Source organism: Lutjanus erythropterus, chromosome 4 (assembly GCF_056507025.1).
Source record: "Lutjanus erythropterus isolate fLutEry1 chromosome 4, fLutEry1.hap2, whole genome shotgun sequence".
In the NCBI taxonomy this organism is placed as follows: Eukaryota; Metazoa; Chordata; class Actinopteri; order Lutjaniformes; family Lutjanidae; genus Lutjanus; species Lutjanus erythropterus.
Genome location: NC_139320.1, coordinates 15,889,674 through 15,914,793, shown reverse-complemented (window position 1 = coordinate 15,914,793; position 25,120 = coordinate 15,889,674). Strand labels below are relative to the sequence as shown.

Here is a 25,120-nt window from a genome sequence, read left to right as displayed (position 1 = left end):
GCTCTGTTCTCTAGGTAATCTGGCTTGTGACGGTAGATTTAAACCAATCACAGGTCATCTCAGAACTGCTGTTCCTATTGATTGTTCTACTAGTGCAGCTGCGTGTGCATATTCTTTCTGTGAGACCCTCAATCAGTGTCAGAACTCCTGCAGGAAAAGTCACCATAAAACAGAATTATCAGAAAGAGTATCTTAAAATGAGTCCAGCTAATGAGCAACATGCTCAACCCAGGAGTTTGTCAGCTCACTCAGTTACCTTCGACTTCACCTTCAGTTGCATTCATTCACATCTATTGCGGGCTTTGCTGAGGGCTGAAAGGACCGCGTGGAGCTGAGACACAGAGCTGACAAACAGCTGCTCAGAGTCAGGGAGCTCTGCAGGAGAGGTTTGGTCGCAGACTGGAGATTCTGGAGGAACAAAAGCACTAGAGTCGCTATGATGCCAACTCTTTTATTGGCAGAAGGGGAGCTCAGAGTGTATGTTTAAAACTTTTGGGATCACTCCTGCCTCTCAACCTTCTGCAGAAGTGACCAATGAAGAAATTGCGGACCAGCCAAACAAGAGCTCAATGTTTGTTTTTTTAAACTTTTTGGATTAAAAAGCACATTTACTTTTACTCCCACTCGTCAACCTCTGCAGCAACAATTTGCAGAGAAATTTTACAAAACCCTTCAGAGAATTTTTTTTTAAACTTTTAAACACAACATTTGCTTCTAAACCTGTGTGCAGCAGTGATCATGGAGGAGCCAACTAAACTGGAGTAAGTAAGTCTGTCCATGTTGACTGCTGGCTGAAGGTGAAATGTATTTGAGTCACATTGTGAGAGTAAAGAAAGGAGGGATGTAAAGGGAAGAATTGACTTCTCTGGTGAGTCCAGAGACACAAACACACACTCATGGAGCTTTGACACTGGCACTTTTGGCCATGCTGAGTCAAACCATGTTGCGCTGATTTGCATTTCCATCACAGCTTTTATTGCACTGAGCTGTGCTGAGCCATGCCCGAGGTAGACCCACTCTGGAGCAGTGCCAAAGCAAGCCCGACTTGCCTCCTCGCTAACCCCCCAACAAGCAAGTGCTGTGATACTGAGCTCATGTGTGTGAAGGAAATCAGAAACAGAGACGTTTTTAAAAGTCTAGTGTTCTAACTGAAGCTAAATGTGTTTGTACTCTCAGGTATCTGCTTTATTACACACAACAGATGTCTGTCGGTCTGTGTTCGCTCACAATTGCCTCAGTAAACTATCCCGTGCACACATGAAGTGCCGCTGCTTGTCTGGTAGGAGGGGCTGAGGATGGAGAAAACCAAACCTAACTCAGATGAGACTCAACAATCAACCATTGTAAGACTTTCTACCTACTGAAGCTTTAACTCATTTTTAAACACATATCATTCAAACTCAACAGAAAAAACAAAAAAAACAAAAACTCTGATGGACCTAAAATATTCAGCCAGTCACCCTACCCAAATATTATATCAAAGCTGGAAATTCCAGTATCGTGACAACATCAAACTTTGGTATTATTTTCAAACTCCGTAAGAAAAGATTTTGTCTACTTGACATATGATTAGTCACGTCCAAAATGCCTTCTTGCAATAAATACATCAAAAGTTTATCAGCAGTTAATAGGCAATTAAAAAGTGTTGCCTTTAAAGCTCACAATTAAACATGCCTGCATCACAGCAGGGGACCTTTGGTTGTAAGGAAAGTACTACATGTCCATAACCTCTCAGTATAAATGCACAGTTAATTAAATGCCAGCTATGTGGCACAGCTTCTCTCTGGCCTTCTCATTAACCTTCCCCATTCAATATGTCAGTAGGAAGTAACCTTTTCACTACTCACTCAAAGTCTTGAGACCCTGTTTTCTGAAGTGAATAAGGTAGGGCACTTTCCCACCACATTTATTATCCTTTTGTTGTTATATAGTCTGTGTGTATAATTTTATCATGCCCTGATTTTAAAGTAGTTCATTATTTGCGTGGAACCCCGTGGCAAGACTTGCCTTATTAAAACACATTGGCCAGTTAACTTCAGCAAAGACATTTCAGCTTATTGAAATGCTCATGTGCATGCATTGAAGCCATGCATTAGAAGAACGCATTCTTAACCCAATTTGACTGATCTTTTATTAAGACGTGTTACCTTTAATTATAGCTGCCCTTTACTCTTACCTGTGCTGGCTGAAGTCTAGCCAATGCTATTATGATTTAATTTCTCAAAGGCAACTGCAGGCACTTTATGATCAAATCAACAATCAATTTTACTTGTGAACTCGAAGCCATTTTCTCATTATACTCATAACTCAGGGGAACCAAACAGATTACGTGTCGTCATGCAGAATCTCATCTTGCCATTTTATGTGGTTATTATTGAAAGAGATTGTTATTATTGGAAAAAGCCTTGGGTGGGTTGCTCCCTGGTAATTCGTCATAATGCAGCTTCTGTATGTGTTTGTGCTTTGGATCCCTGTATGGACTTGTTTTCATGTGTATACAGGTAAAGTGTGCGTCTTGTTCTGCAGTGGGTGTCGGTCATAATGGCTGAAGAAAGGGTGCGTGACCTTGCCCAAGGACACTTATGCTCAGGTTTTTAAGTCTTCCATCTTCCCAATCAATACTCTGCCATTTTACCTCCGTAGCACCGAGGCAGGGCTCGCTCCACAACTCAACACCTGTCCCTGGAACGGCAGAGATCTGTCACAGACCTTTCCCTGCTGAAACATGAAATCACCAGCAGCAGCAGAGAAGCGATGCTGCCATTTATAACAGTCGTCTATCCCTTCACAAGGCCCCACGGGGAGCTACGATGAGAAGTGGGGGAAGTTGAAAGGTTACACCCATCGAGAGAACAGAGTAGACAGGGATTTTGGCTCCAACCTGAACGGGAAATGGAACCGGCTCCATCTGGTGGGTTGTTCGTCATGAGGAGCATGAGCATGTCAGATATAGTTCAGGCAGTGGGAATTGCTTCAACTTTCTCACAAGCTAAATTTCTGTAGTAGCTTAAAAATGGCTTTACTGAAAAAGGTGTGAAATAACTTCTCTATCAACTCTAGAGGTAGTTTAGGGAAGAAGAGCAAGGGAATCAACCCCTTACTTACTTGAACGATACAATGAATACTTTATTATAGCATGTCATTGTGGCCTTGTGTGTGTCCTTGTCGAAGCACAGTTGATCCCACAAAGACAGTTTCGACCTTTCTAGGTCTTATTGAAATGGTAAAAACACTGTGACATTCTTGAATACAACTGCAAGGTACGTGAAGTACTTTTCTCAGCTCAATCTAAAATGAGTTTTCTACACTTGGGTGATAAAAGGAATTTTTCTCTCTACTTTCTCTATCTTTCTATTACAAGGGGTGTGACGATTTTGAGATTGATGATGATTACAGTTCTGGGGAAACTGGCATTGATATTGATAATAGTGTTGGTGAGGTTAGTGGTGCTGCTGAGGATTGTAGTAATGATGATGGCAGTTGGGATAAGATGGTGCTGATGCTGCTCCTGCTGTCATGACGATGATGATAATCAAGCTAAACTCTCACTGTTTTTTTTTTCATTGTGCTGCTGTAAAGAAAAAGAGTTGCAGAAAAGAATAGTCTCTAATTGGACTTAATAAATTCGGTCAGTCAACAGTATTATCACATCATCATACATTCAGTATAATAGTATGTTAACAATGTGAAATATACTCCTTTTTTAAATAAGATTTTATTTATTTATTTTCTCTCTCTATATATATATATGTACTTCCCACATCAACAAAACAAAAACCCACATTCTTCACAACAAAGCAAAGTAAACCAGTATCTTTATATCTGATCACCTTAAATTAAATATGTCCAAAGCTGCAAGGAAGTTTCATATTTTGTTGATTTTAGAGGCCCCCGTGGACAAAAGTGGCAGTGTTTCAATCACCATAACCACAAATTATAAGACCAAAAATGAAATCACAGAAATGAAAATCTCCTGCTTCATTTTAACTGGCCAATGTTCTACTTGCTATAACTTTGTATGGGAAAATGGACACGCAGGCTTGTTAAGAATAATTATATAGATATAGCTGATCTTTTTTGATCCACTCCAAGTTAGCCCTGTTAAAATTGCTGCAGAACCCCTGTGAAACATTTGCACGGACATGTAATGATAAACGTATTGACTTGCAGTGCAACAACACTAATTTATGGGCTGTCATTATATTGTATTATATTGTATTTGGCTAAATATCAGTGTCGGCCCATCCCTGTTCCTACCCTATACATTTATCAAATGATCGCTATATAATTATACTACATTATCATTACTGTGGCTAACAAAACTTTTACCTGTCTTTTTTCTTCTATGGTCTCTTGGGGACATGTGTGCATTTGTCATCCACCTGAATGATCCGTGTCTCACACACTCCTGACTACAGGTAAGACAGTCACTTCATCCCAATAAAACACCTTTTTGTGTGTCTTTGTGTTTTTTTTTTTTTTTCAAAATGAAAGTGTGCCCTCTGGGACCACTTACTAAAGACAATCTCTAATGTGAATCAAAGTTTGCATCAATGACATGGACTTACACTGTAGCTAAGGACTGACTGTGAACTTGTATTTGCATACTCAGTGCACACTCCTGGATCTCATTGAATATTCATATGCTGCTGAAAACAAGTCTCAGATTTTGAAATAGAGATTGCTGTCACAGCCCGTGAATCACAGAGCAATTTTGCCTCTTGAAGGCACTGTAATCAGTGCTGCCTGCTGTCATCCCTTATGCGTGCACACAAAGACATATATGCACACAGCCACACACACACACACATACACACACACAGACATATATCCACTTCATATCTCTGATGTCTCCTTCAGACCAGGGGACAGTTTTAAGAAAAGCCCAGTGAAGGGTTTTGTAGCTTGATGTGTCACACACTATCACTTCAGATGCACTCCTCTCTCAAATCTCTCTTCACTAAGGGGGAGACCTAATAAACCCAGTGGACAGCTACAAGCTTGAAGTGTCATGCCGCATCCATCCGAATAGTCCCCTCAACTCGCTCTCAGATGTGACTAAGGGATTCTTAAAAGCGGCGAAAGTGTTTATCTCCCAAAACCAATAGTCGGAGTACAAAACTTGGAGAAAGTGGGAAAGATCAGAAGCTGTCTCTCACTGCTGCACTAGTGTAATTTCCCTTGCCCATCAAGTTGAGTTAGATGTAGTGTCACTTCTTGTTAATGGGAGGAAATGCTCATGACCTTTCTATGGCACGGGAATGGGACTTATGTAGGGATCTTTCAGTTGCACTGTTCTCCTTTGTTCTGACAATTACAAAAGGTCACAGAAAGTCGGTGTTGCAAATGAAACTGGTAAAAATAAAAGGAGGCAAGGGAGAGGGAGGGATAAGACAGCAATCAATGGACAGAAAGGGTGAGACGGTAATATTTTGGAGGAAATAGTTAATCAGCAACATTTCACAGACACTTTTAATGTGTACATGACAAGCATTTCTGATTTTTCTCTGCTTTCTATGGGATTTCTTTTCTGTTTCCCTTTTAAAGCCTCAAATAACAAGTTAAACATTCCCACATTTTGGGAAATATGCTTATTCCCTTTCTAACTGAGAGTTAGATGATAGCTTGATACCTTCATCATGTTTACATGGTAAATACAAAGCTAGAGCCAGCAGGTGGGTAGCTCAAGGCATGTCTACTAAGAAGGTGTTTCAGTCACATTTTTCAGTTCAAGTCTCAGGTCTTATCTAAGATATGTCAGATGTTTCATACTTAGTATAGCTGTCTACACAGGGTGTGTAAAAGGGGTGTTTTAAAGGATGATACCGATGCTGATTAATAGCAAAACAGCGAACAGAGAACCAATGTTTGGGAATGAAAATTTTGGTGCTAAAATTTAGAACAATACAAACTCTGACACCAAACTTAATTAAAATGCTTTTAAACATATTTTTGATTCAAATAGCAGCACTTCTTAAAGTTACTTTAAACAAACAAAATAGTTCCCCAAAGTTTGAAAAAGTAAATTAATTTATTTTATCAGCAATCGTATTAGAAGAGCCCAGATTCTGATAATCGTAAAAATGGTAAATATTAGATCTAATTATTAACCAATGATAATGATGACTCACGTTTCACTTGTGCCTCTTACTTGCATATTGTTTTTACACTTTATCATTTTTTGTTTGTTTGTTTAATGCATGTAAGTACATGATTTTTTTTGTTGATCTCTGAGCCACACATGTGGCCCATTCTCAGCACTGTGCCTTCACATTAAAATATCAGAAGACAACAGTATATAACCCACTTAACAGTGGGATTTTGGCCATGTTTAGCTGTCAATGTTTAGCTGTCAATCCATGTTTGCCATGTTTGTTGTCAATCATTGTGAGCATGTTGCCATGCTAACGTTAGCATTTATCTTAAAGCACAGCAGAATGGCTAGTGTGGCTGTAGATTCGTTGTCTTGTTTTCCTGGTGGGCTATTTAATTTATTGTTTTAGCCAGTTGGAGATAATTTTATTGTCCTGCTTTTGTGAAGGCCGTATAATAATATTCAAATATTTACTCTTTTTCTTTGAGATAGAAAAAAAAGGTTACATTTTTTATGTATGTATTCCTTTTTCATGGCAGACACTTTTAAATGAAATAGAAGAGTAAACACAGGTGTTACCAATGATACCGATTAAGGCACCTTTCCATTTAGTGTAGCAGAGTCTTCCCAGTAAGTAGCATAAACAACAGCAGCACCTTGACTCTGAAAGGTTGACCTGAATGAAACAAAACCTTAATTAGTATCAATGGTGACATCTGTGTTTACCCTCCAATATGGCTGCCATGAAAAAAGTTTTTTTTATCTGTACTAGAACATGTTTTTCCATATTACCTAAGACTGAATTGTGGCAGCGTAGCAGTCACGAAAAAGCTGTAGGCTATCTAACCTTTCTCTTGTAAACTACACTTATGACTACCTGCCTTGCTTGCTTATAAAAATAACCACTATGAGTGGTTGTTTAGATAAGAACCATTAGTTTTGTGTTATCATCATCCATTGGCATGAGTCATCATAAAAAACAAAAAACTGACTCATTCTGTCAACCTAATTTAACAATAAAATGTGTCATCCCAGAAATTCTGTAGACGTGTCTCCCCCACAGTGCTATAGTTTTAATACAACCCCCACAGTCCTCTACTCCTGGGAAGTTACCTGGTTTCATTTAATATGTCTGGCTGTGCTGACTATCCTGCTCATAAATTGTAAATGTGCTACTTCGCAGAGTTTAGATATATAACTTGTTCAGTCTGATAAGTAAATCATCATTGGTGTTCCTTCGTTCCCCATCCTTCTCCTTCCCACATTAAACCACATTATTGATGTTCAGAAAGTCAAGTTGATGTATAATGGTTGTCAGTCTGTGGTATGCGCGCATTGCTGCATTATAGATGTCATGTTTCACCTGCAGATTTAGTGATTTTATGTGAGTGTGTCTGGGTGTTAATGTGTTTTTGCGTGTGTGGAACACGACCGGATTAGCATGTTTTTTTTCTCACTGCTGGACATCCACTGGTGTGTGCTCCGTGGTCATGCATGTATTCAGCTCTGCTTTTCTGTCCACATGGCAGCATGCTGAAGCGTGCACAAGTGAGAACTGGAGGTGTCTCACATCCAGAGCAGAGCTGTTCATTTAGATAAGAGCAGCAGTGTATTCAGGACATGAAACAGAGGGTTAGGGCCATGCCCCGCAGATCAGCCAGCAGCCCTGGATTTACCGGTATTTCAGGGGGAATTTAGTGGGGAAACTGGGACTAATCCTGTTTGTAAAAAGTCACAGGTAGAGGGATTAAGGCCTGTTGTGTTGTCAGCTTCAACATAGGCACAGTGTTGGCAATAAGGAGGAAGAGATGTGTGCTGGTCTCTGAGTGTCTGGGTGTGCGTGTAATGGTGTTTTGGTGAGAGTATGTGGGAAGTGCCAGAGGGATTTGTGAGGATTGGGGACCATAACTGACCTTCAGTAAACACACACATACACAGGCTCTCACACACAGGCACACGCAGTGTGTAGATATTGCATTACATGCTTATTCAGTCATTCAAAGTGTGCCATGTGAGATCTGTGGAGCACAATACAAAGTTGCTCTCTGTTGCATCCTTTAGTCATTCACCTTCAGACACGGTCTGTCCAGGCTTTTCAATTTGGCAATAAAGCCAGGGGTTACGTCCTTAAAGTTGCCATACAGCATTCAGTGACATCAAGCAATTGCAACATTCGAAAAAAAAAAAAAACATGTAAACAAAGATGTAACATCATGTACTGTAACCTTGTCCAAGAGTTGTCTCTCTCTAGCCATCTCCTTGCAGTTATCATGCATTAGTTCTGTGCTGCTGACTGCGTACTTGCTGTGGCTGCTTTGACATGTTCAGTTTTGCTGTCTGCTGTAGAAAACATTTTAAAATTGCTGTAAATTGTTGTAAATAGGTGTAAGTTATCTTAACCATTCAAATTATTTTATTAAAAACTTGAATTTCGTGCATAATTTGGTATGAAATCATTATGTAGACTGACCTTCTCTCAGCATCCACAATTGTGACTGACTTCCAGTGTTCTTGGCAGGAGAAAAGTCAATTTTATTGTCACATATACAATTATGCAATGTACAGATGTTCAGTCTGCATTTATCCCATCCTAGTATTATGTAGCGGCAGTAGGCAGCTGCTATGCAGAGTCCGGGGACCGACTGCATTTCTAAGCCAGTGCCTTGACAGGAGAATTGACATATCATACATGTTTTTGATGGTGGCCGAAGGCAGAGTACCGGGGAGAAACCCACGCAAGCATGGCGAGACGGGCATGCAAACTCCACCTTTCATTGTTAGGGTTGTAAACTTAGTTTAATTCCAAATGATGAATTATAGGGATGCACTGATCCACTTTTTATTCAGTTCGGATTTCATGGAAATACTTTCATTGAAAATTTTATACTCTTTAATCCATTTACACCAGGGGTGTCAAACTCAATCACAGAAGGGGCCAAAATTTAAAACACAGTCTAAGTCGTGGGCCAAACAGGATTAACATTTATTGAACAGTCTAAAACTTACTATGTTTTATTCATAAATAATAATTTGAACAGTCAGAGTGCAACAACTTTTTCCTCAATAAAATAAATAAAATTTAAAATACTTTTTTCTTCCACAGTAACATAAAGCAAAATGAGAATATTTTAGCTCAGAATATTTAAGCTCACATATCTGATCAGCAACAGTATTTCTGCTGAGGCTTATATTTGAAAATGCTTGCTTTTTGTCTGGACACAAGACGTTGCACACTTTAATCATGCAGCGCTTCAAAAACTCTCCCTCCGTGAATGGCCGGGCTGATTTGGCTGATTTGGCTATCTCTTCTGCCACTGTAAAACTAGTTTTCATGGCAGCTTCCCTTTGTGATTTTGCTTTTGTGAACATAGCCTGCTGTGACACCAGACTCTTTTTAAACACATGTCAAACTCAAGGCCAGTCCAGTTGTGCACTACACTGACAGCTTTAGTCACTGGTTACTTATCAAATTAAAATTTTACACAAAACACATAATTATCTCATAAAATCCATCACATTGTTAAAGATAAAAAAGACGTTTATGCATTTTTGTCTTGTGGCCTTGTATGTAGTTGTAGCTAAAACTAGTTTAACCTTGAGTATCTAAAACAGTAAAATACTGCTCAGACATTGATGCTGATGATCGGTTTTATCAATTTAATGATATAATATATTATATCGTATAATAATATATATGAAAAACAAATTTTACTTTTTAATTTTACTAATAATACAACAGATTTGCAACTGATAATATGTGCTTTGATTCAAGTAAAGGATTCAAGTACTTTCTCCATAACCGAGGAGTTCAACAGTTCAGTTCTTTATTTACATGACCATAATAAAGTACATTACTGCCAACGCACATTGTATGAAATGAAACACAAGAAAATAGCAATAAAACAATTAGTAAAGTGCTAAGCAAGAACATGAAACTGGACATAACTGATAGATATCAGCAACAATATGGAAACAGAAGCTTTCACTGATGATTAGAAATAACTCTGTGGCGATCAAAAATATTAAAACCATATATTACACATCCATCTGTCCAGTAGTGGCTGAGACATGTTGCTTTGGACCCAAGGTGTAGCTGGATGGACAGAAACACTAATTAATTAACTCACAATCCCTTCCTGAGGCATTGCCAGTAAAGAATCATAAAGAAAAATCCAAGTGACATCCAAATGATTGTAATTAAATGTTAGATAACTTGGGTTTGCTAATTGGATTATCGACAAGCATGTCTGGTATTTAAAAATTAACAACACCGAGTTATGTGCAGCTGCTCAGAATGCACTAGGACACAGAAATTGTAGTCTGTTCCTCCAGTATTGACTAAAATGTTAAGTCTGTTTTGTTACCAAATTTCACACAAGTAATGAAGCTACTGTGAATATGTCAGCCCGCTATGATTTGTTACCCTGAAAGAGGGAAATTTATGTAGTGTCGGTTACAAAGAAATGTGAAAAACTGATGAAAAAAACTTTAACGTTTGAAAGGAATTTATAATTAAGTGACAGAAGAAATGACAGAGAGCAGCTGTTGTGGGATCTGCTTAGCAAAAGCACCAAGCACATTGTTATACATTTTAAAGGAGAAGCAACCCATTACTTTCTCACAGCAGCAAATGTAAAACCACAGATGAATGGTTTATTAATGTCAACATTTATTTACACTTGGAAAGACACACTGAGGACCAATTTGCCCTCTTTAAGAAGTGTGCTGAGTTTCCAATTTAAAAACCACACACAAAGCATTAAAAAAACTACAAGGCGAAGACATTAGAAAAATGCATTAAAATACATGAGAGGGCAATACAAGTATGAGCAAAGTATCAGTGAATCATATTTAATAAACACATGTAAAATTAAGATTAATCTTCTCTTAATGAGTTCTTTAAAATTGCACAGAGAAACCAATGTGTAAAGCTTCAAAATGAGGTGTAAATGAGTGCACAGTGCTTGAGCTGTTATCTAAAAGAAGAATTGCCATGCTCAGTATTTATTGTGTGTAAGCTGCTGTCCATGTCTGTAGCTAATTTCGTATACTACTGGATCCATCAGCCTAATATTTTTGTGTACAACTATGGCTGTATGCTCAAGGACCTCTTGTGCTGGCTTTGAGTCACAACTTTTGAAAAACCTTGAAAAACCTATTTTATTGAGTGCACTGTTTTGTACTGACTGCCTACTCCTCACTCCTCTTAACTGGATGATGGGGCCACAAGTGAACAACTAAATCAGGGCTTACCGAGTCTCTTGTAGGCCACATTTTGGCCTTTGTTGTGGCTCAAATGGACTTATATTTATACAAGATGAATAAAACCCTCTTTTCTGTTGTGTTTGCAGCCATCTTGAGTGTACCTCATTGGCTACTGCAGTATGTCGTTGCTAAAAACATGACAGTAAAAGTTAATGTTTTTTTTTTTTTGTTTCACTGGTGACCATGGTGGTTAATGTCTGTTACGGTGTCCATAATCAGGAATTAATGGACTTTGCAGAGGCAACAATTCTGGCCTCCATATTATCCACTAATTCCTAATAATGGATACCTCACACAAGAAAATTTACTCCATCCTATGCAAAAGAAAAGGAAAACTCTGCAAATATTACTGCATTATTATTATTATATTAATTATTGCACTCTACTAGTGATCTTACCTGTTGCTTAATCAGTCTACAGAATCATTTGTTGGTAACCAGGTTTCTTTGTACAACATTATATCTAAAGCCAGTGCTCTTTTCTTGTTACCTAGATGGAGCTTGTAGGAAGGAAGCTAAAGTTATTCAGTCATAAGGCTACATTACATTGCAGCATTACAATATAGGACTGTGTCATCAGCGTATATGTGGTACACCTACATGCAGTGCAGCACAATGTACAGGACAGCCTATGAAGAACAAGGTGAGGCCCAAAATAGATCCTTAATCCTTCATGAGTTGTTTCTTTTTATATTGGTTCATGCCACAGAGCAAAGAGAAAGGTCATAGTCCAGAGGAGCTGCCTTTGACTGAGTGCTTTGTGCTACAACTCAGACGGTAACGTGAATGAGTGTGTGCACACGCATGCAGACCCATCCAGAGGCACACACTTGCACATTGCATATGTGCACACTGTTACCTAAGATGTGCCACCAAATGTCCCCGCCTTCTGCCTCATTTAACCTGGCAGAGCAGCCTGTAATAATCCTGCAGATGGCCACCTCAACTTTCACTCTCTTTCAGTCTCGTCGACACACACATTTCCACACACTTTCACTGCCATTTTTCTCTCCCTCCTACATCCAAATCTGCAAATCTGGCTTCAGTTGAGAGCCTCTCTGTCTCTGGCTCACATTGCCTTCCGCCAGGGTCTTTGTTGGCTCCCTGACCTTCATCAACAATAGTTTTATTAATTTTATTTTCCAACATCTCAAAGCCACAGGACTTCTATTCTTATTTTACACCCACAGATGTGTGGACACAAAGCACAAATATTTTGTGAGCCACTCAGACAAAGCTGGGACAAAGCTGGGACACAGCTAGGCAGTTTGATGGTTGGAGCCTAAAAAGTTACCCAAACCAATTGCTGGCTTATTTGAGCAGCTGCTGCCTTTCCTGTCTCCACTTCACTTCATCTCCTTCCTCTGTCCAATTCAATTTAATTCCAGGACACAAGGGATAGGCACAGCTTTCACATTATCACAATCAAGTCATTGCTCACCTTAATGATAGCAGTCTGACTTATTCTGTAAAAAAAAACACCTCTCATTTTAAAGAGACTTCCTCTCCCTATCACCATCTTCCTCCATCTCTATCTCACACATCCACTGCCTGTCTGTTTCCAAATTCAAGATGCATTTCAAAACATTATTGCCATATCAAGCGAGGTTGCTATGAGCCTCTCTCCAGGACAGACACAAGACAGGACATCAGGTACACATATAATTATACTCCCACAGTGCAATATCCAGTACCAGTGAAAGCAATAAATTCTCTTTCCTTGTCTTTCATGCACACGCATGTCTCTCTATCATGCACACACGCAATCTATTTCTCGCCATTTCTTGTTCAGAATACCCCCCCTCCCCAGAGGAGCAGATAAAATAATTGAAAAAAGAGAGACAGGAAGAGATAGGACTCCAAAATCGTACGATGCCAGGCCGAGCCAGCCAGCACTATATTCCTCACTTATTAATTTGACTTCATGAATGAGCCAGCATTGTGCTGTGAAAATGACTGGAGATTAGCACTGATTAAAGAGGGAAATCAGTTAACATAAGCACCACCCCCACATCCTCTCCTGCATCCCTCCTAATTAAATGCAGCCATGTGGAGCTGGGGCTTGTCGAGCTTGACTCTCTCCTGGGCCTCGGCTCCACTCCTGAAGCCCGCATATCAAATATGTAAACCACTTTCGATAGCGGACAGATGGAATTAATTATTTCCCGCTAGTTGACTGATGAGGCTACATGAAAGTTAGTGTGGGCAATTATTTCTGACATTAATGGCACTGTGTTTTTATGTTTCTTCGTCTTCACACAAGTAAAGATGAAGGGAAGACTTTGCAAACTGTTGAGAGAAATGTATTATCGTCTATATTTTTTGTCATGTTCCTTTAATCATTAACAGAAGGCACATTTTAAAGTAGATTGGAAGCTTTGACGTCATAGCTGTTTTAAAGAAAGTGTGGTTACATCAACTTCATGGTTACAAAGTTCTCTGAGATGACTGATCTCAAAGATAATGGCAGATGAATTCCTTCTGTAGAACAAATGTTAGATCAGAAAAGGCTGATTCCAAGGATAAAACTACATTTGAAAAAAAGTGTAGAGTAGAGGTGTCATGATTCTCAAAATCCACGATTGAAATTGACTTCAGATTTTAAGATCATAATTTGATTCTATTTTTGATGTAAACATTTTTTTTTTTTTTTTTGCACTGATGGCTTCGCCATTATTAGACTATCGAGTCTTCAGTTGTGAGAATCAACCAGTCATTGGCTTTATGCCCTTACAACTGCCATTTCCATTTTTTTAAATGATAATCGGTGTGGTAAAGAAGAGTGAAATACATCAGTTTTTCGAGAACTAACGATGGAGGAGACTGAACCATCTTGTGTCCTTTTAGTCTCTGTTGCACAATTGCACAGTATTGGGCAGAAAATTGCAGCAAGTAAAGACAAAGTTTATGAGGTGAAGCGCAAGCGAGCATTTCAGTTATCTTGGAAGCAGGAGTTTAGTTGGGTGAGGATGTGGATGAAACTCCAACTAGGTATTGCACAATTTGCTGCAAGTTTAAGAGCAAAGTGGATAAAACGGGGTCACTTTTCAAAGGCACGTCAAGTTTCTGAAAAATATTTCTGGAGTGCCATAACAAGATCTGACAGCACATCACTTGCAAGACAGCTAAGAGAGCTGCTGACAACTCCTCCTGTGGTGGCTTACCGGTGCTTGTATGAAAAATGCTGAGACAAGTCAGGTAATCACAACACAGATTACCACAATGTATCATATTTAAAAAAAAAACGCACAGTCATTGACTGAATACTCCAGTGTGATTTTCTTCCTCAGAGGAACAGGACTGAGTACACAGCAGCAGACCAACACAGCAAGCAGAACTGACTTCGGACAAGTAAATTTAAGACCAACTTGCTCAAAATACATTAGCGATGAACCCTGTATAGTGAGGGGAAAAAAAAGTATTTCATCCCTGTGGTCAGTCAGATCCCACAAAGAGAAATAGTTCAAGTTTCCAGTGGTGATGCTGGAGCAGTACTCTGACAGTCTGCCTGGTTTAAGCGTTGTGTAGCCAGAAGGTCGCTGTCAGTGTCCAGCCAGCCTGACATCGCCTTGGGCAAGACACTTAACTCATTTACTGCTCCAGAGGCAGCTCTCTTGCCTGTTCTTTGCTCTGGACCCTTTGGTATTTTGTCCACAGGGATACTGGTAGAATAGGAATATGCCAGAAAATAAATTTCTCCATTTTCATTGTGTATAATGAAAATTTATGTCTAACACAATAAAGGTGCCTTTCAGAGCCTTGAATGCCCCCTACAGAGGCAAAATTACATGCTCTGGGACACCATGTGGCCTTCCAAATCTCACAATGCCTTTGGCCTTCTGTACACCTGCATGCTGCATAAACATGAAATCGTTCATTCTGCCTGGTTTACCGGTAAATTAGGTCCTGAGGCCATCTCTAGTGAAAGAAAATGCATTTTTGACCCACACAGACACAAAGTCATGCCCAGCCCTGCAAAGAAACTAATAAAACATCATAAACTGTCTCACCTCTACTCTGCTATACACCTGGTTTACAGCACACTTCTTCATTCTTGTGCTTGCAAGCATACATTATGATGTGGGGCACCCTGCTAATGGAGAGCAAATGATATTCACATCATGTGAAGAGACGGGAAGGGACAACCATACACCTATTCCCTCTGAGTCACCAGCCGTGAATTTTACATCTGCGTCCCTTCGGTAGCAACTGACGAGCGAGGGTGCACTCCATGTATTATGGATGAGGTGGAAAGGATGGAAGCGGAGTGGAGAAGATGGTGAAGGAGTTATCACACGGAGATGGAAACGTAGACGAGAGGAGCTTAGCTGTGCCTCTCTGTTCTTTGTTCAATAAGACACCTTAGCGTGGGCCGTTAGTACGTGTGCACTTAGGTCTGGTAAACACATAAGCACCCCTCCTCTCACACACATAAACACACAGACGCACACTCTCTGACTTGATACATCCAAAGAAAACAGGGTTTTAGACCCTAGAGGCACTTGAGGGCTTGGTTAGATGTTTTTTTATCACAGTCTCTCAGGAGCTGTAGAGTAAATAGGAATGGGCTAATGCACCTCAGAAAAGAGGAGGCGGAGGGATGCCTTAAAAGTGCGCCTGACCGTGGCTGAAGGCATATCTAAAATAGTTGTAATATGCAGGGTCTAGAGGCTCAGTTCATTTGATAGTAATGCACCATGAGTGTGCGTATTTTTCTTTCTGCAGCCGGCGGTGTAAAGAGAGCATCGTAAATGCATCAATGCATATTTCACACTGTGGTTATAGAGACGTGAGATTGGCTTGATTTGACAGAAGCTCGCCAGGAACATGACATTTCCCCCTTTTGTTGTATTAAGATGACAGCATGAACCTGTGTTGAACTGGATGCATTTCTCAGTCGAATTTCGCCTTGAAGCTGCTCTACACATTTCTGGAGACTGTGTGAGTGTGTGTATGCGCACGTGTGTGTGTGCAGGTGTGTACGTACGTATGTGTGTGTGTGTGTGTGTGTGTGAAGTACAATGTGTGGGATGTTCATTTTAAAATATTGTCTTCACCACTGTCGCAAGTAAATGAATCATCTGAAATAATGTGTGAAAATTAGCATCTGTTGTCTGTTCATAAGTTGGTGTGATGACACCTTTATGTATAAATTTAAGACTCAGAACACTACGCAGAATTTCCACTGTATCTGAACACTGCAAAAAATTCCTTTAATCTTTAAAATGGTATCAAACTTATTTAATCTCAGTCCATTTTCTTATTCCTGCATAAAAGATTTTCCATTTTGCAATAAAAGGCCGTGTCCTGCACTGGATTCATGCACCAGCCATTATTAGTGCATAACCAATGCATGATTCATCTATATTTTATGTCCATTTATTATTTTTGTGGTACCAGGATGTGAATAAGGCAAGGTTGATTTGTCTCATCTAACACACTGATTTTACCATGTACCTGTTAAGGGGTCAGTAGTGCTGCTGACCTGAATCCGGTTCGTATCAAATAATAATGTGCAAAGTCTTATTCCTGAGGTGATTTTAATGTTACTCACATAATGTCTTTGCCCTCGCTGGACTGTTTTATTCCCCTTAGTTGTATGTGAGAGTATGAATCAAGTGCACAAGGCAGAGAAGCCATTTGGCAGTGCTCCGATGTGCTATACCTCACTTCTGTATTGAAGGCATCAAGGGCTCTGTCTGATGTACCTGATCTGTCGTGACAGATATATATCTCTGTCTCACTGCAAGTGACAATTACACTGACAACATGTGGTCACATATGAAGGAATGCCCTATATATATATAACGAAAGTTAATAGAGTAATTGGAGAAAACCTCAGCAAACATCCATTAAAGGCTGCAGAAGGATAGCTGTGTTTGTGTGTTCTGCACGCATGTTATGGTTATTTACATGGTTCATGATATGGTGATTTGTATTTTGAATTGTGTCTGCAGACTGAGTTTTCCTCATGGGGCTATAACCATTTAAATTGGATTGTTTTGTGTTTGCACGTGCTGTTGTCTGCTATTTGCAAGGGTGCGCTCACAAGCACACGTGCAGAAAGTAATTTGCAAACCAATGAATTCCCTCACTCGGTCCCTGATTTCATTTAAAGCAAATTTCATATTTTACCAAAGAGGAGAGGCAACAGTGCACTTCCACACTTCATTTCTCCCCTGTGCGCCTGATATGGAATATTTCCACTTCTCAGCCTGAGCGAATGATGCTGACTGGCGGGCCCTGTAGGGGCCCTAGTGGCCCAGTAGGCTGTTACACTACTTAATCAATATAGCAATGCTACAACCGTGACTTCAGTGGTGGCAGCGGAGGCTGATCAACGCTGACAGGACATTTTCATTCACACTGAAGCCATGACATGACTGTTTTATTCCAGAGTTTTCACTTCAAAATCAGATATTTTGCATACATAAATGTGACATCTGGGATTCAACTTTATTGTCCGCCAGAGTGAAAAATTGTCTTTGGTTCACCAAAATATTAAAGCAGAACAGCAATAAGCTACCACTGAGACAACAAAAACTCAACTCACTACAAAAACTACTAGCCCTATCTCATCCCCAATTCATCAAATACTGTGGTGGCAATGGATGGTCAAAGTATAGATGAGCTAGAGACAGGAACTTAGTGCATAAGAGGAGCAGTGTATTTGATAAATAAAAAGCTAAAGCAAAAATGTGCAAGCTCCTTCTATAAAGTCTTGTCTGTATATGTGTGTATGTGCATGTGTGTAAGCATGCATATGTGTTCCTTGATTCAACCCATGTGTTTCCTCATTTGGCCATTTCTGAGGACCTCATCCCCAGATACTTCATTGTTTTGATGTTCCTAAGAATACATAGCATCACAGCCTGTGTTAAAGTCAATAATCTCTGAAGGTGACACAATGTTCATAGCATACACAGAAAGAATTACACTTATTCATGGTAGAATGTGAAAGCATTACACAATATATTTATGTGACATGCATTGAATCCACCATAATACTGACATTTTGTCACTGTCCCTCAACGTCTCATAGATGCCCACTGTACTCGTTAGCAGCTGACCAATTATTGACTTTGATATAAACCCATCTGCTGCTGTGGATGCACCAGGCTTTCGATGCAGTATAAAGAGGGAGAAAGTCCACACATAGAGGAGGTGGGATGCATGGATGGCTCAAACAAATACAGGACTTTCACCCAGGAGACTGGGGTTTGTGTCCCAACCAAGACATCATTACAAGTTGGAAGGCACATAACGTGCATCATGTGACTTTGGTCTTGCAAGTGGCTTAAGTGACATCACGTAACTTACTTACTGTAACCCAAAACATGATCTTATCCTAACCCCCCCATCCTAATCCTATGTTGAACATAAAGACAGAACAATGAAAAAACAAGCTACCACTGAGATAAAAAGAGAAAAAAAATCTCTAGAGTGTACAAAACTACAGACTCAAAACCTCAAACAAAGAATAAAACATTAAAGCAACAACACTGGAGAGAGATAGGTGATTGCCGAGTCTCATTCCCAAGTTGCTTTGGGTTGGTGGTATGACCCAGGTTTTTTTACTGTCTCAATTGTTTCCACCCAGTTTTAGGAACAATTTTATTTTGTCGCTCATATTAACAGGTTACAGCAGCCACGCAGCCTGCATGAGCAGTGTGGCTTACATGCCGCTTCAGCCACAGTTCGTCTGGAGATTTGGCATCTCGCCTATATTTTTTGTGTGATGTGTTTGTTTCTCAGAAAAAATTCACAGTGAAAGTGATCTGTTTAAAGTCATACTGACATCATACCAGCAACACGAACACCCTTCATGACAGTTTCAGCATCTATATCTGTAGAATATGTCACAGACAACTCTGTCTCTCTGAAGGAGTGGGAAAAATCACAGAGATTCCAGGCTGCGGCTCTTTTCTTCTCTTCAAAACTCTTCTACAAACTCAATATAGAAAGATAGGGCTAGAGGAGTGGCAAACACAGCAGCAACACGCTGCCTCTGTGGACACAACAGGCATGTGACCCACAGCAGTTCAGTGAGGTAGCTGCCATGCATAGATACAAGCAGACAGTGTGGCTCAAGATTTGAGAGACTGACTTGTGACTCTAGGATGCGTAAAGACCCTGTTAAAATTTGCTAAGGTTAACTTTTCCAGCAGCAAGAACGGAATAGGTCCTGGTGTTTACTGATGGTGATTATGTAATGTGATTTCAAACAAAAAAAAAAATCAATGTTTTTGCCATTTTCCACAGTGGTGGTGTTGGTAGTGTTTTTTGCAAATTAAAAAAAAAAAAAATGTGGAAAAGTCACAACCTTGTCAGTCGTCCCTGACAAATCTTCATTGCACTTCCCCATGGAAAACAGCATCCAGTGAGAGGCAACGAGGTCTCACTAACTCACTAACACTGGAAAAAAAATTACAATGTTGCAATGTGTACATCCTGCTCCAAATAATTTACTTACAACGCAAAGCTCTGGATTTTTTTCCCTTATGTTAATACACTGTGATTAATGTTAAAATGACGGGTGCTCCTGGGTGCTACAGTGAAATATAGAATGAACACTCTGGGCTACTATTGAGTCTAGAGAGTTAAAGCATTGCCTCTTGTCCTTCCATTATACAGCTCACCCACCTTCATGTGGGGCATCCCAGTGATTCTTCTGGGTGCTTGTTCTCAGCCTGAAGTTCAGGTAACCAGACCATGATGTCAAGTGGAATGATAAAACGCTCTCCATCAGAGTTTTCAGCAGGTCTAAATTAAAAATTCAAATTTTCTTCAAGATTCACAGTTGACTTAATTATTCCATCTTGAAGATTACACATCCTCTTTGGTGTTGAAATAATCACATTTTGATTTCATTTGCGCTAATTATGTATAATTTTCACTGTTGATTGTATGCATAATTTCTGTGTTCCCTCTGTATTTATTCAGTGTGGCGAACTATTGCTCAGTCAGAGTGAGACTTGAACATATTCACCTACTCTTAAAGTATTCACAGACAACATACTTCAGCGCATACGGTGTAAAAACGAAGCCCAGCATTGTGATGCACTGATAACAAACCTCTGGTACTACTGCAGCATCGGACTTTTACCTGTGAAAGAAGATTTTGCTTGTCAAAAAGTTTTATCAAGTCAGGAGAATAACACCAACCATCTGTGATAGCCCACATATGCATACACACTGGCACTTGCACATGCAATTGCACACACAAATGTCCAGATAAATATCGACCACAGCACCTCACAGTCACACACACACACACAGTAAATTCCGTCATCAGCAGACACCACACCCACACCACCCACCCCTGATGGATGCACCTGTTCCACAGTGTGGTGATATTGAGCACTGGTTCATCACCTTGTGCTTCATTGCAAAGTGAAGTGTTTAATTGAGAGTGAGTAAAGAGTGGGTCTGTGCCGTTTTGGCCGCACTCCACCCAGCAGCTTGTGAAATAGACTGTATTTCACGCCATTTCCACCAACAGACGTGAAGGAAATAACACCCGTGCCTCATGTCTCAGCACCATCGCCTTTGCTCGCTGAAACATAAACACCTGAAAAATTTTCATACATTTACTTATTTCATGCATTTCTCACCTCCCTATTTCACTTTAACGCTGGTATGGCTCAGTGGCTCCGATCATTTGGGGCAAGGCAGCGACGTGGTGGAGCGAGAGAGACACCGAGAGGGAGATGGAGAGAGGTGTCGTGTGGAAGTTGCTGAGGTGACGACCTGATTGATTTTTAAATTAACTGAAATTTGTAGGTTATTTATTCCCTTTGTTTTGTGCATGCCTACACTCCAGACCGGCTTGGATTTTGATTTGGTCAGGAAGGTACTGTAAACAATGGGATGACTGGGGATCATGGGAAGGTGGGGATAAATGGCCTTGGTGAAGGATAAGGATAGCAGAAGAGATTTTCTTTCCTTCAGTTAAACTCACCTTAACATTCAGTTACTCTATATTTTTGTGAAAGTACACAAAAGCTGAGCATCCTTCACCTTTATAGACCTTTCAATAACGCCACTGAAGCAAATGTGATTAAATTTCCACCTAAAATGTGCACATCAAAGTCTTTTTCATATTTTAATATTGACAATGAATCAACTGACTACTTGTAATGCAAAAAGTGTCACTTGCACTGACAAAGCCACAGAAAATTATCAGCCAGCTCCACCATTTCCCTCAGTTCCACATAACATTTTAGTGTTTTTCAGCTTGTTGTTTTGGTTTTGCTGCCTGCAACAAGACTGTTTTGTTTGACTCTCACTGCTCTCACCAACACTGGTCCAGCAGCAGCAGGCAGATGGTTTTAGTGAATAATCTCTTAGAAATCCACTCTTTGAACAGTTAAAGTTAGCAACTATCTAGTGAACTTAAAGGAGCATTTAGCGGCACAACAGGCACATATTTTGTTTTGTTAGTGGAAATTAGCCTGGCATCAGAAACAGTCAATGTAGTTACAGAATTTTGAACCATATTTGATCAGCCCAGCCTAGTTTTACCGTATTTTTCTGGATATCAGGAGCCTTTTTTTGAAAGCATGATACCAAATAGCAGATGCCAGGTCTTTCTCACATATCTTAGAGCTCAGCAATACACTGAAATATGTTTCTGAAAAGATTTTAGGCGAGAAATAGACAATGTCGTAACAGTTGTGGATCCACATTTAGTCAGCGCTTCCTAGTTTGACAGTTTGGTCTGAGTTTCAGGTGTCAGAGGCGTTGTGCTGTGGATTAGATCTCACAGCAGTGAAATGTGTCATTTCCAAATGTAGAATACCTTCCATAAGCATAGAATCATATGAATATTGTCAGAATATGTCAGCAATCATCTTAAAGGCATAATATGCAACATTTTCCAAAAAACAACAGTATAGATAGTATAGATATAGGTGCATATAGATCAGTCATCACTTGACCGACATGACTCACAGAAGTGCGTGGTGGTGGCTGTATCTGCAGACACGCTGCACTCTGCCTGTGTTTCCCTATTTTCTCCTTATTTTGCTGTGCTTGGGAGACTTTACCAGTTGTCTGTATTTGGCATCAGTTATCAACAGTCATCTATCTCTCTGGTACATTTAGGAACACATTGGACAAATCCTACTAATCCCACTGATTTTAAGTAAGATAAAAACAAAAGTCAGAGTCATTTTCCTATCCCTTGTAGGGTATCTAAACAATGCTCTGAGTGTAGGGAGGTGACTTTTTTTAAACAGTGCCATGACAGTGCAACATAACATAGTAATGCATATACATTTAATACAGGCCTGCCCTCTAGAAATAAGGATTAGATCAGCATCTGTCTACATGCTGCAGTGCAGGATACTGTATTGTGCTGTCTGTTACTGTACATTCATTTAATACATCATGTGTTTCGAATATTGGAAAGAACTGTATTGAAAGACTGCCATCAGTCTCAAAGTACTCTACGTGATTTCAATGCAGCAAAGAAATGAGCAATTTTCAGCCCTTAACCCTCTTCAGTATTAAAAAAAAAGTCACCACAAAAACGTATTATGTGGGTCCCTGACATTCTTAGATATTATGTCTCAGACTCTTCACCTGTTCAAATGGGAGGCCAAAATGTTGAGCATGTCTGATTTATTATTTAAAGGACGGAGCTAAAGCTCAGAGACAGGCCTTGAAACCAATTTTAAAATGTTGGTATGTCAAAAAATAAGAACAGTGTGACCTCTCTAATTCCTGGTCAACAACTCCAATTTACTTCAAACTCCCAAAGTTAAGTGATTGTCCATCATCAAAAATACCAAGTTTGTTCTCCGTCTTAAATACAGTGATCGACTATACGCCGACACTAACATGCCATGTTGAACACAAACATACGTCCATGTTGAAGAGGACACATCCTTCCTACAAAAGAGCACTGTAAGTAGATTGGCCTCCTGGGGATGATGTTGCTCCGAATGAATAATATAGCCATGTCTTGCGATTGGTGAAGCACACAAGTAAAAGCTCATTAAACTAGTAGACTGGGAGACAGATGGAAGTCTGCTTGTCTGCTCCACTCTTCTAATGAGGTTGTCCCTGGGAAGCTTAGTGACTGATTTCTATTAGGAAAGGGGGGGTTTAGAGCAAAAGAGAGAGGGGTTGGGGAGAGGATAGAGAGGGAAAAAGAGGCTGTGTTTGTGGTTTTATGGTCTACTTCCACAGTCAGACTTAAACTTCTTCTATTCCTCCAGGGAGAGACACAGTGAATGCGTCAGTGACTTATGAAACCCTCTAAAACTTCTTACTTCTTGCTTTGGCTATATAGAGAAACTTTCTTTGTCACAATTCTGATACGTTAAAGCTGAATTTAATCTCTTTTTCTTTGTGTAGGGGTAGAATAGAGTGTCCTTAAAAACTCCATTGTCATAGACAGCGGGCAAAAGGTAACTTTTTTTTTTCCATTCTGAGAAATATGAGTTGCCATGGCATGCCACATTTCCATGGCAACGAACCAAGTTATCACCGTTCATGTTCTGGAATAATGTGGTGCCGGAGTGTTGTTAGCGTCTGACCTTATGATATTTTTATGAATAGCCATTCATAGGAGCTTGATAAATCCCCGTAGCAAGCACAATTACTGAAGAATAGTTTGAGCATTTTTGTCATTGTGAGCATGACAAGAGCAAAGATATAACAAAATAACAATAATGCAACCAGTTGGATTATGAATTTTCTTTCCCACTGGCTAAATGTTGTGCATTAAGTCTAGACTGTGCTGCTAAGTGTATGTATTTTTCATTAATTTCTTCCTCGCTGGTGTCCTCTTGCCTGATACTGAACTCAGTGATGAACATCTCTCTCTGCCACTAGCATGTTTTTTATTAATGCAAATGTGAGGGGATCATTTATGAAGACATAGCCTCATGAATAATTTGCTCATCCAAGGTTTTTATCCCCAAGACGTTACATGTTCATTTTATGTAGCTGCCTGCCAGGAAGGCCTGCTTTGACCTCTGTGTTAAAAAAAGGAGAGCAAGATCAGACATTTATTCTGAAAGGCTCATTCAAAGATGAAATGTGTGGGGTGGCTTGGATTTAAACCACTGATGTGGCTCACTGTATCTTATTTCCTTCTTTGGCGTCAGCCAATAGTCTCAATAAGTCAGGTCAAGCTCTGGGAAAAGATTTGGATGTCAGATGAGCGTTTGTATTGACTCACCGTCTAGCTACATTACATAAGCTTCCACACATTCAAAACAGATTAAATCCAAGCATTTTCTTTTCAATTGCTTGAATTCAAAGGCAGCACACATACTGCGCAATGGGAAGAAAAAGCTCACACAGAGGTTATCACTTACCGTGTACATTTTTGCCCAGATTCCCCAGTCCAGAGCTATATTCCCCCGTCGAGAAAGTGATATTTAAATGAAGAAAAGAAGCTGCCTCTACTGTTTTACCGCTTATGCCATCTGGCAAGATTATCATCAGCACAGCTTTGCTCCCGGAGAGCCATTACAGGAAGATGAAGTAAGATGTGTGAAGTATGAATTGTGAAAGTCACTGCAGTGCCATATGGAGGGAGCCTAAAGGATGTGAAGGGAAAAATTCTTGATTGCCTCAATGACATTAAGTTTATAAACACCCATGAGCTTTTACTGAACTGTCTTCCCTAAAGTCTGCTCTCATTTAAAATAATATTTCTCTTGGATAAAATATCGTTACGTCTTTTTCATGCCTGCATGTTGAAAATTATCACTTTTTTTTTTTTTTTTTTTACTGGGGAACCTCT

General features: G+C 39.8%; 1 protein-coding gene across 1 annotated transcript in view; it reads left to right on the top strand.

Moving 5' to 3' along the window:
• Positions 1-25,120, top strand: part of lsamp (limbic system associated membrane protein) — a 243,097-nt gene that overhangs the window by 68,731 nt on the left and 149,246 nt on the right. The gene's annotated exons all lie outside the window — the stretch shown is intronic.